Source organism: Rhinolophus ferrumequinum, chromosome X (genome assembly GCF_004115265.2).
Source record: "Rhinolophus ferrumequinum isolate MPI-CBG mRhiFer1 chromosome X, mRhiFer1_v1.p, whole genome shotgun sequence".
Taxonomy (NCBI): domain Eukaryota; kingdom Metazoa; phylum Chordata; class Mammalia; order Chiroptera; family Rhinolophidae; genus Rhinolophus; species Rhinolophus ferrumequinum.
Genome location: NC_046284.1, coordinates 101,821,541 through 101,834,308, shown reverse-complemented (window position 1 = coordinate 101,834,308; position 12,768 = coordinate 101,821,541). Strand labels below are relative to the sequence as shown.

Sequence of the window (12,768 nt, the reverse complement as noted above, 5' to 3'; positions counted from 1 at the left end):
TAATGACCTTATATAGTGGTATATGGAAAAAGAAATGGGAAAGCCATCTTATTTAACTGGAAATATTTCGTTCAATTAAGAATATTATGGCGGACTTCCTCCCAAAAAAACTCTCCCCCAGTCTAATCATGAGAAAAATATCAGACAAATCCCAACTGAGGAACATTCTACAAAATACCTGGTCAGTTTCCTCAAAACTGACAAGGTCATCAAAATAAGGAAAGTCTGAGAAACTGCCTAAGGTGACATGACAACTAAATGTAAAATGGTATCCTGGTGGGATCCTGAAACAGAAAAAAAACATTAGGTAGAAACTAAGAAAATCTGAATAAAGTATGGACTTTAGTTAATAACAATGTTTCAATATTGGTTAATTTTAATAAATGTATTATGTTAATGTAAGCTGTTAATAGAGGAAAGCGGGTGTAGAGTATATGGGAACATCCTGCATTATCTTCTCAATTTTTCTGTAAAATCAAAACTGTTCTGGTTAGCTCAGTTGGTTAGATCGTGGTGCTGATAACACCAAGATTGCCAGTTCGATCCCCACATGGGCAACTGTGAGCTGCGCCCTCCTAAAAAAAAAAAACAACAACAAAAAACTCTTCTAAAAAGTAAAATCTATGTAAAAAAAATTTTTGATAACCTCAAGATGGTTTATGAGCCCTGGCAGAGGAATCGTATTTACATCTCCAGCTCTGAAAGCACCTTCTTTTCAGTAGTCTGGAAATCTGACAAAATGAGGAGTTATCCTTTTGCTAACTTCCCAACTCAATATGGAAAAATGACAAAACCCATAGACTTCTGGTGCCTTAAAGTAACAGCAGACAAGTAACAGCAGACACAATGCTAGACCACACTTTTAGGGCACATGGTTCTTTCCCAACTATCATCACAAGCTGAATCTTCCTCTTTTCCTTTAGGTCACAAATATCTTCTACAGTAATTAAATTCTACATTCCCTCACAGAAGACAGAAGTTCAGAATGACGAAAAGATAGTCCACTGCTTGTTTTCTTAAGGCTTTTGCCGTGTATCTGGCAGTTACTAAGCCCCCCATTCTATTTAGAGAAGAAAGGATGAGCCCAGGCCTATGAAGCCCATATAAAATTTTGGATTGCATACCCAAAATAGCATACAACTTTTTAAAAAATGCTATTATGTAACCCATTTCTGTTCCATGAAGAGCAATTTATATATAGAATAGTAGCTTTATTGGCTTATTCTGACAAATGAGCATTCTCTCCCATCATTTAGAAGCTATCTTCAATCCCGGTAAACCTAGTAAATTCAATGTAAACTTTATCATTTTAGGGCAAATACTGACTTAACATCAGAGCCATCATGCATACATTTCTAATTAATCTCCTGACTCAACCTCATTTTATAACCACAGCAGAGCTAAAATAACATACACTGTTTATACCATATAAATTCAGCACTTTGCCATACTTACTGTTTATCTTAAACATTACCCAAAAAATGAACTCCAAGTATGAGCAAGTACAGTGCACCTACATGAATGCTATTTTCTACCATGTGTAATAGCTTTTTCCAATCTCCAGTATGACAATGCAAAATCCACCCCACATTCATGTTAACTTTCTCCCATCGATTTCAATTAGCACAGCCTTCTCCCCTTCCTAAATGTCATTGTGTGTTTATTACCACTTTCAGCACCTGAAATAATGTTTATTAACTTTTTATTCTCCTCAAGGTTTTATTGCTGTGAATCTAGAGAACGAAAATCAAATATGCTCGGGGCGGCCGGTTAGCTCAGTTGGTTGGAGCGGGTGCTGGTAGCACCAAGCTACCAAGGTTGCCGGTTTGACCCCCACATGGGCCACTGTGAGCCTGCGCCCTCCTTAAAAATCAAAGAAACAAAAACAAACAAAAAAACCCAAACATGCTCTTTTAGTTATAGTGCCTTGTACACACTAAGTAGTATAAATGATAAAATGCAGGAGTTTTAAATAATTGGAAAAAACAATGTGGTCTGGTTGAGGTGCTCCAAGGTCTTTATTGGGTTAATTCTTAAATGACATTATTTAAAAAGAAAGACAGGACAACCTATTGGTAATATAGGCAGAGACAGATCATCTCCACATTTTATTACTTAAAGAGATTACTTACAACAGTGGTTTTCAAATGGTGGAGTGTGACCTATCAGTGAATTAGGTAATAAATTTACTGGGAGATGACAACAATTTAAGAAAAAAGGAAACATAATAATAAAATAGTAGAGTGCTTCACACATAGTAATCGTACATATATTGATTCACAAAACTTGTCTGAGGGGTGTGTGTGTACTAGATCATGATAAAAATGTCTTACTGTGGGTTGCTTTGAGAAATACTGACTTAGAATATAGTGAGGTATTCCAGGTTATGTAAGAAAAATATGTAGCCCTTTCCTTTCTACTTTTATCTGAATAGATGGCAGTTTTCTAATTAACAAAGTGGAGTTATTTGAGAAATGTCTGCATATGAAAGCTGAAGCAACTCTTTATGTCATGAATTTTTGTGACTTTTTCTCAAATGCAGCCTCAACGTGTTTTGTGTAGCTCCCTCATGTATTACTGGAGGCTCCTGCCCTCTGAAGGATTTTTTTAAGAAATGAGTTATCAGTCTCATTAACCCAGAAATTCAAAATCACAAATTGTCGGAATTTCCTACTGGAAGGGTTTGAAAGATTAACAAAAGTGCCATTTATAATCATTTATTTTACAATGTCTAGCCAGACAATACTCCTGAATCCCTTGTTCATTCAGTTAAGGAAATTTGAGAACTCACTTGGAGATGCAGAAGGCTTCATGCCCTCAAACTGAGAGAAACACACTTACAGTTATAACAGAGTGGGGGTAAATCCTGTAATAACTAGTCAGAAAAAGAAACGATTAAGGTAGGACAAGGAAAAGGAACACCAAGGAAAGCTTCATGGAAGAGATGAGATTTAAGATGTGGTGCAAAGAAAAATAGGATTAAAAAAATAAAAATAATAAAATTATAGAGCTAGAAGGAACTGTACATATCTTCTAACCCACTGGTTCTCAACTGGGGACGATTTTGCCCTGCAAGGCACATTTGTCCATGTCTGGTGACATTTTTTGGTTATACTGGGGAGGGGTGCTATTGACATGTGGTGGGCAGAGGTCAGGGACAATATCCTACAGTGCACAGGACATCCCCTGACAACAAAAAATCATCTGGCCCAAATGTCAATAGTGCCAAGGCCAAGAAACCCTGACTGAGCCTAACCTCAGTATAATAACCTTGTTTTACACACGAAGGTAACTAAAGGCCAGAGGGATTTTAAAACTTGCTAAAAAGCCAAGATTAGAAAACAGGACTCATACATAACACCTTGTCCAGTGTTTTAAGTCATAACACACACCCATGTATGTTGTTATACTAAAAAACAGATGTTAAAAAGAGCGGAAATCTTTATAAGTATTGTTAAATAGACTTTCTTGATATAGATCTACCGATGGCTCAAAGCAAGAATTATGCTACACTTGAAAACTTATTCTGATTTGTTCTATACAACTGTTATTGAACACAGATCTGAGAGTAAGAAGAATTACAATAAAAACTAGGAAGTCTAAAGCTTAGCATACGCACGCACACCCAGTTACTCCTTGGGGCAGGTCTTGCATGCTCCACCAGTTCCTACCACTGAGGATGTGGGACCTGGGGAGGATTCGCCCCTTTTATTAAAAATCAACTGCTAAATCTCCCTTTCATTTGCTAGTAAGCTTTCTAATAACAAATGAATTGTACAAAGAACTTGCTTAGGGTCCTGATTTAGGGCTTAAATCTAAACACATGAAATCACCTGGACATCTTTTCCTTGATTTTAAATGCACAAAAAGGATAGGAGTAAAGGGGGTGGGGTGATATTAATAGCCACATGGATTAGTTTTCAAAAAACTTTTTTGCTCTAATATAATTACAGGAATACACAGACACAGATATCCATTCCTTACCTCCAATTTGTCAATTTGTGGAACTTCAACTATGATACCTTGTCCAGTTTGACACGTGGCAACTCACAATCAAAACCTTGAAGAAAAGTCTGAAGATACTGTCCTAAAACAAAGAAAGACCAATGAGGTAAGATTCAAACAGTAAAAGGTTTAAAGACAGCATGAGCAAATGATCCAGTGTACAAATAAAAGGTCACCAAAAAAGAAAGCAGCCATTTGTACACCTTTACTACCTGAAATTACAGTGAATGACGTTAATGTCCCACAGATACTAACAAAGTTCCCCTGACTGCCTAAGACCCCCTGTCCCCTTTCCCAGTCAGTCACCTCTATTGCCTAAGGCAGAGCTGGCAACAGCAGAGGGGAGGGCCAAAAAACTTTTCTGAGGTTTTAGCTTCAGAGAAAGCTAGCAAGAAAAACTTTAGTTGCATCCCTGGCAAACCATCAGGGGTCCCTATGGCTCCCCATGATATATTAAATGTTAAATGGGTTTGATTACAAAACTGTGCTGAGGCCCTTAAAGAATTCAGAGAGGTGGGCCCAGCAATCCAGAAGAAACTAGAGGTTAAACTGTATCTGACAGCCTGATAGGCTAAGAGGGACAAAAGGAAAAATCCTCTTCCCTCATCTTCAGATTAGAAGCCTAAAGGGCTGCACGGTGGAAATAAGGGTGAACCAGAAATTAATCAGGCCATACACGGAATGCCATTTGGCCTTGAGTCATGTGGTGGACCCAGAAAAATCTTAAAAGCTGAGGTTAGACTAGTATAAGTAATCCTGGATTCCCTCAAGCAGAGGCCACCAAAAAAATCCTTTCTGGAATATATCATCCTTGGTCTCAAATGATTTCTCTGACAATTTTTCAAATCCAAAACCCAGCATACAATTGAAGACAACCTGGCATACAAGGAGATGAGAACAAGATCAAAAGCCGTAGAAACAACAAACAACAAAAACAGATTCAACAGGGACTCCAAATATTAGATTATCAAATATAGATTTTAAATTATGTTTACTATGTTCAAGGAGATGAAAACCAAACTTAATGATCTCAGCAATAAAATAGAAACCATAAAAAGTGACAAAGCAGTTTTTAAAAGAAGCAAAGAGTAATTCTGTAACTGAAAAATACAAAAACTGAAATTAAGAATTCATTGAATAGGTTTAAAAGCCAATAAACAGTTGAAGCAATAACTCAAGGGAAAAGGCTCAGAACGAAGACAGGGTAAGAAACATGGGCATATAGTGAGGAGTCTAATATCCAACACAGTTCATTGGAATCTCAGAAAGAAAAGAGAGAGTATGGGGCAGAAGCAATATTTGAATGGCTGAAATTTTCTAAAAATAATAAAAACTGTCAAACAACAAATTTAAGAATCTCAATGAATTCCTAGTTGAAAATCCAGAAAGAAAAAAATTAAGCATGGGGGGGCGATTACTTTTAAAGAAGCAACAGTTAGACAGATAGCTTAATTCTCAACAACAAAAACGGAAGCTAAAAGACTGTGTAATGGTATCTCTAAGGAGGAGAAAGAAAAACAACTTGCCAACCTAGTACTGTACTGCAGAGAAACTACCCATCAAGAATGAAAATGAAATATTCTCAAATAAAAACGGGGTTCATATCCAGCACATCCCCCACTAAGAAATCATAAAGCAAGAGAAAACTGACACAAAATGGAAGAAGGTCACAGATACAAAAAGGAATGAAGAACCATGAAAATGTAGGTAAGCACGTGAAAAACTTAATGGAACACTGACTGTGTAAAATAATAATATAATGTCTTATGGGATTTAAAATACGAACAGAAATTTAGCTCAAACTCATTAAGTTACATATATTATTAATAGTTTATATATATTATTAATAGTTAATATATATAAAATATGTACAGCTTTTTGTAAAAATATATGTGTATATAGAAAATTAAATTACAGGACGACAGCACGTATGTCAGGTGAGTAAATGGAACTAAGGTGTTTTTTATGTTCTTGTTTGTTCTGTTTCTGTGAAAAATACCATTGGAATTTTGATAGGAATTGCACTGAGTATGTAGATTGCTTTGGGTAGTATGGACTTTTAACAATAATACTTCCAATCCATCAGCACAGAATATCTTTCCATTTATTTGTGTCTTTTTCAATTTCTTTCATCAGTGTCTTGCAATATTCTATATATAGGTCTTTGACCTCCTTGGTTAAATTTATTCCTAGATATTTTCTTCTTTTTGATGCAGTTGTAAATAGGATTGTTTTCTTAATTGCTCTCTGATAGTTGATTTTTTGAGTATTAATTTTGTATCCTGAAACGTTTACCGAATTTTGTTTTTAGTTCTAACAGTGTTTTTGATGGCTTGCCCTTTGTAACAACATGGATAGACCTGGAGAGCATTACGCTAAGTGAAAAAAAAAAAAGAGAGAGAGAAAGACAAATACCATATGGTCTCTATTATATGTAGAATCTAAAAAAAAAGTTCATAGATACAGAGAACAGATTGGTAGTTGTCAGAGGTAAGGAGTGGGGGATGGAGAAAGAAATGGATGAACTTTTTTTTTAGTTTAAATAAACTGAATTTAAAAAAACCTTTTATAAAGAAACAACAGGTATATTCCTGAACTCATTTTACAAGGCCACCGAAACCTACCTAACAATGATAGTACAAGAAAACAAAATAAAGGTCAATCTCACTCAAGAACAAAGATCCAAAATTCCTAAGTAAAATAAAAGGAAAATATGATAATGACCAAAATGAGTTTATTCCTGGAAGGCAAAGTTGATTTAGCATTAGGAAATCAACCAATATAATTTGATTCAAGGAGCAACGTAGGAAAAGCATTTGATAAGATCCAGTATCATTCATGATATAAGCTCTTACCAAACCAAGAACAGAATGAAACTTCCTTAATCGACTAATAGACTAACTAGGAAAAAATTAAAGCAAATATATTTAGAGGATAAATGTTCAAAGTTTTCCGTTTGAGAAAGGGAATACGTCATAGATACACAGGACAGTACCTTCTATTACCACTTCTATTCAGTATTATAATCTAAACACCAGTCAGCACAGTAAGAAGTAAAAGTATAACAATTTGAAAGGAACAAAAAAGACCGAAGATAAATTACTACAAGTAATAAATATTTGACACAATTGGTAGATACAAAATTGATACACAAATGTCAGTTGTATTTTTAAAAACAAAATGAAGTCTATAAAAATTTACAATATGAAAACGTATCAAATATCTATGAATACAATCTCAAAAGTTGTGAATGACTTTCTGGAGAAAATTATAAACATTGAGAGAAATCAAAGAGGACCTAAATAAATATCATATTCATGAATTAGAAAGCAGTACGATATAATTGCTCTATAGATTCCGTGCAAATCCAATCCAAATCCCCAACAGGTTTTCTGCATGTATGTGTGGTATGTGGAAAGTGACAAGATGATACTAAATTTCATATAAATGTGCTAAGGACCAAGAATAGCCAAAATTCTCTCAAAAGACAACACGGTGGAAGAACTTGTTCTACTGAACATAGAGACTTATGATAAAGCTATAGTAAAAAAGACAGTGTGGTGTCAGTGCAAGGACTAATGGAACAGAACAGACAGCCTAGAAACACAACCACAGATAAAGAGCTATTCGAGTCCTGACAGTAGCAGGTAAGACAGTATGCTGGTAAAATTAGCTATCCACGTGGATAAAAAAGAATACTGTCCCCTTCCTCACAGGATGTTCCGAAATCAATTTCAGCTAGATGCTAGACCTATACATTAAAGCCAAAACAATAAAGCTTTTGGAGGATGAGAGAGAGTATCTTTAAGACTCTGGGGAAGACAGGGAAGGCTACTTTAAACTGAACCTGCTGTCTCGTTTAAACAGGAAGGAAAACTGATAAATCAGACTACACTAAAATTAAGAACTTTGGTTTATCAAAAGACATTAAAATGAAAAAGCATGCAAGGGCTCCTTTCTGTCATATAATAAAGAACTACAAATCGGAAAGTCAAAATAGGCAAGGAAATACTTGACACATTTTTTGAAGGAATTCAAAAAAGTTACGAAAGCCCAAACCTGAGTTACCTAGAAGATTTAGTTTTAAATACTGACCCTTTCCCTGAGATTTACAGAGTACAAGATTTCACTATGTTAACATTAAAAAAATGTTTTTAGATGCCCGTATTAAAATAAACTAGTTCTCTCATTCTTTCTCTAGTGAGAACTCTAAAGCAATACTTGATCATTGAAAAAATCCTGTTTAAGAAATCTTTGCCCACGCCAAGGTCACAAAGATATTCTCCAAAAACAGACCTACCTACATATCCATCAGCAACAGAATGATATATAGTTATATATTCACACGATGGAATATATAGTAATGAGAAGGAATAGTCTGCAACTACACACAATATAAATAAATCTCACATTCATAATGCTGCACAAGGGGGTACAGTAGGATTCCATTTATATAAAGTACAAAAGGAGGCAAAACTAATCTGTGATATTAAAAGTCAGGACGATGGTTGGGAGACAGGGTGATAAGTGACCAGAAGGGCAAACAAAGGGGCTTCTAGTGGCTGCTAACGTTCACTTTCTTGACCTGGGTATTGGTACACAAGTGTGCTCGGTTGATGAATATTCACTGGACTATTCACTACTGATGGGCATTCTCTGCATATACGGGGGGGGGGGGGGGAATTGCCAAAAAAAAGTATACAAGTGGACACTTGCTTCAGCTCAAAGCACAGAACTCAAATAACAAAAACTAAAAAAAAAAAAAAAAACAGCTATTAAACAACATACTAATTACCAAAAAATATTCATAGAGGTGCAAAACCAACTAATGACTCTCAAATTTACAGTAACATTGGTTTGAAACAAATTAAAACCCCCCAAAATACATTAATTTATATCTAGATTTAGTGCCTCGTGTTGATTCGTAAAGGTCTAAGACAAGCAACCTGGTCTTACAGGTTTTTGCTAAATTATTAAATAAGAGAGTCTTTCAAACCTCAGAAATGAACTAACAGATTCACATTATCTAGTCAAATCTCCTAATTCCACAAATGAAGAAACCAAGGTCCTTTGAAGTTGGGTGATTTGTCCAAGGTCATAAACAGCTCTTGATAAGTAGAAACAACTGAAGTTATTTAATTAAGTTCACCCCTCTACCAATTTTCTGAGAGTTCTAGGGGATTTCCACCCACCAAGAGAGTTTGTTTACTGGAAGTGTCCCTCAATACATACCCTATTTAATTGAAACATTTTCATCCAAATGTTACCAATTCAAAATTAATTTCTTTGCCATCCATGACTAATAGCCAAGTTATTTCTGGGGCAGAAAAGATAAGACTTTCTAAAACTGAAGTTCATGATGTGCAACCTAACAGATAACTTTCTGTTTATGTTAAATAACAACTATGACATCAAACTTAGGCATATGTGATAATTTAGAATGACAATGAAACTTACAGCCTATGGTACCCCTGAAAAAGACTTGAAAAAAATCAATCATGAACACAAACTGAAACCAGTACATACAGACTAACAAATGTGCTAATTAGTGACAATAAATTATTGTATTAACAGTATTAATTTTCTTATTCAATCAATCAATTATAAATACTAAAAAAGTAATTTCTTCAATTCATTCCAATTAGCTTCTACATCCAGGATGAAGTATGCTTTCTATTTAACTTTAACATTTTTTTTTTAATTTAGAGATCTAATTGATTTTATTCAACATTCACAAATAGGGTAGCATCCGATCTAGCAAACAGAAAGGAGCTTGTCATTTTGAAGCTAAATCCATCAAAAGTGAACAGTACATAAAACCCATTTAGTCCTGTGAAAACGTATTTTTAAATTATAAAAACGCTTCAGTCTTCACTCCATCTCCATAGCATTCTTTCTTCTAGCATAGGACTCGCTCCTTTTACTTCAATCTGTGAAGTTCAGTGCCAAGATGAATCCTTAGACTTGCCATCCCCAGGGAAAGCTGTAAAACTATTTCTCAGTGGAAAGGAAGGAGAACAATCCTATTTAAGTACAATAGATAGGGGCAGTGGACTGCCAAGTAGAGAGAGGTATTCTAGAGTTCCTAAAACAGTAAAGCTTAATAGTAAATATGTAACATGAATCCTATGCACCCACCTATGGACCAGGTGCTGTTTAAAGTGCTTTATATATAGTATTAACACATTTAACCCTCTCAAGAACTTCGTAAGGTAGGCAGGACTCACAGTGAGAAATCTGTAAGTGAAGGAACAGACTTGAGGGCAACCACTGTACTATACAGCCTTCTGAGGAGCAAAGCCAGGAAAACGCTCCTGTCTTCCAGAGGCCATGTCACACTGCCCAGCCTCCACTAGGGAAGAAAGAAGTCCCCTGCCCAAGGCTGGGGAGTCCTTGCTAAAACGGAGAAGGAATGTGACTCCACCACTCCTTCTTTAAGATTGTGTTCATTATCTTTCAGTACCTCATGTACTCAGTGCGGATTCTTGTTGAGACACTGATATACATAGAATTTTTACAGTATCATCAGTTTTCAAATTCAGATATGTTGGGCTGGCCTGGGAATCTGAAGGCCATAAGTGACATTATTTCTGTGGGAAAATGGTGCTGATTTTCAAAAAGGAAGTGTTATAAATGGACCATTCCGAAATTGAGACTCCCTCTACAGAGACTCTGGCCTCATAGATGCCAAGGTAATTCAACAAACTTTAATAAAGACACCGCCACTACCCAAAATAATCCAGTTTTGCTCATACATTAAAGTGGCACAGCTCCTTATACCTAAAATAATAGGAATGGTTTACTGAAAAAAATCAGCTTAATATTTTATGGATTTCCTTCACTATGGCCAACTTTGGATGTATCCAGCAGTTAATATACTTCTCTCCCTACCTCCTCCATAAACTTTACATTTAAAAATTACTACCAAATAAATAAATGTTTCACACACACCCCCCAAAACAGAAGGGGTGTCATCGCAGAAGGTAGCCAAAGTAGTAATAATAGTAGCAGTAATGATGACGATGACCAAGTAATAATAAGAAAGAGAAGAACTATTTTAGTATTTACCATTGCTAAGCATGTTCAAAATATTATACATACACTGGTTCCTTTAAACCTCATAAAAATCCTGTGAGGTAGACATTACACTATCCCGATTTCAAAAATGAGGAAACAGGTCAGAGATTAAGCAACTTGCCCAAAATCACCAAGCTAATTAGTGTCAAAAGTAAGATTTGAATATTTGAGCATGTTACCCTTAGAAAGCATGTTTTTAACCATTCTATGTGTAGTTAAATAATTTGGTAAACCCTCAAACACAGGGTGCTTACTCAAATTCATTTTGAAAACAAGAGTAGTTTGGAGACCAAAAAAAAAAAGACCCACTTGCCTTTTATTAGGAATATGTGCTTCAACCAAGCTAAAACTGAACACATTTATGGAGAACAAATTTAAGATGTATTTTGCTCTGCTTTTATCACTTTGCAATCCTTCACTTAATTGAATACTACAGTGTTAACAGCATATGACTTCAACAGACTAATAAAACTTTATTTTAAAATTTCAGGTAAAATAAACACACAGTCCATGTTTATCACTAAGTAAACTACGGTAAAATAACTGCAAGAATTCCAATACCCTTGAAAAGTTTCAAAACAGCAGCAAGATATAGCGGGAACAAGATATTCCTTTTATGACAAAGAAAACCTGTTCTTTCCACAACATTGTAACATCTGCTTTAATGACAAACATGATCCTGGGATGGACCAAACTTCAATTGTTGTTTCAAAACATGAGCCTAAATTCAGAAATTCTTCAGAATTACAATCTAAAAAGGCTAGCAGTTTATATCCCAGAAGAGCCGTCTGGTCCACATACCAGCAGAATTTTGGAGAGCTAAAGGTGTGCTCCCATCATCCCACTGAATAATTAACAAAGAACCCAGCAACTTCTGGAGCACAAGCTGATTTTTTTGAATCATCTATTTGAACTTCAAAACTCACCCTCCCAGGAAACAAAGGTCTATGTGCCACGTTTCTGAGCCAGCTCACAAAAACTTAAACATCCATAATGTTACAGAAATATAATAAAATACCGAACCTGCATGGGCAATGTTTCTATAGAAAAACCCTTTTAGTGTTCAACTTAGAATAAAAGTAACTACCCCTGCCCCACTCAGCCCTGGAAATAGAAAAGAATTTTTCCCTCCCCTAACTGGGGGTCTGGGCTCCCCAGGACCACAGGCCCAGGATTCCATGATCAAGGCATGAAAGAGGGCAGTTGGCATTGCATTGGGCTTCAGAGTTGGAAGGACAAAAAGGCAGAACCACCTCGGTGGGCGGAGATCCTAAGATGAAGAAAGCAAGACCTACTTGGGAGAGAAGGATGAAGTGTGGGAGGGTGGCTAAAAGCAAGGGAAAAGTATGGGGGTCAGGGTGGGCAGCAGGAGAGGAGGGAACAATGCCTGCTCTTGCAGCAGATGGACTTCTGCAGACTTTCCTCCTTAACGCTTAGGAGAAGGAAGGAAAAGAAAAAGAGAAACTGGCAAGGGTCTTGACATTGCTTGGTTACTCTGGCTACTCGTCTTTTCAAGAAAGAAGAGTGGTTAAGGGTCTTGTCGGGTCCCTCTTGAACTCCTAGAGCACAGGGATTCAGAGAAGGAGAGTGGACTTCAAGGAGCTTCATTGCTCTCCTTGTCCACTCTGCCAAAGACTTTAGTGTTGTCAACTGAGAAGTAAAGGAAGGGTCCAGGTACCAGCAGGA

The 12,768-nt window shown here is 36.1% G+C and overlaps 1 protein-coding gene across 2 annotated transcripts in view; it reads right to left on the bottom strand.

Annotated features, from left to right (window-relative positions):
* Window positions 1-12,768, bottom strand: part of TAB3 (TGF-beta activated kinase 1 (MAP3K7) binding protein 3) — a 55,134-nt gene that overhangs the window by 39,016 nt on the left and 3,350 nt on the right. For both annotated transcript variants that reach the window (XR_004423296.1, XM_033109276.1), the window contains exon 2: window positions 3,985-4,087. The gene's annotated coding sequence lies outside the window, so the exon portion shown is untranslated. The remainder of the gene's footprint in view (window positions 1-3,984; window positions 4,088-12,768) is intronic.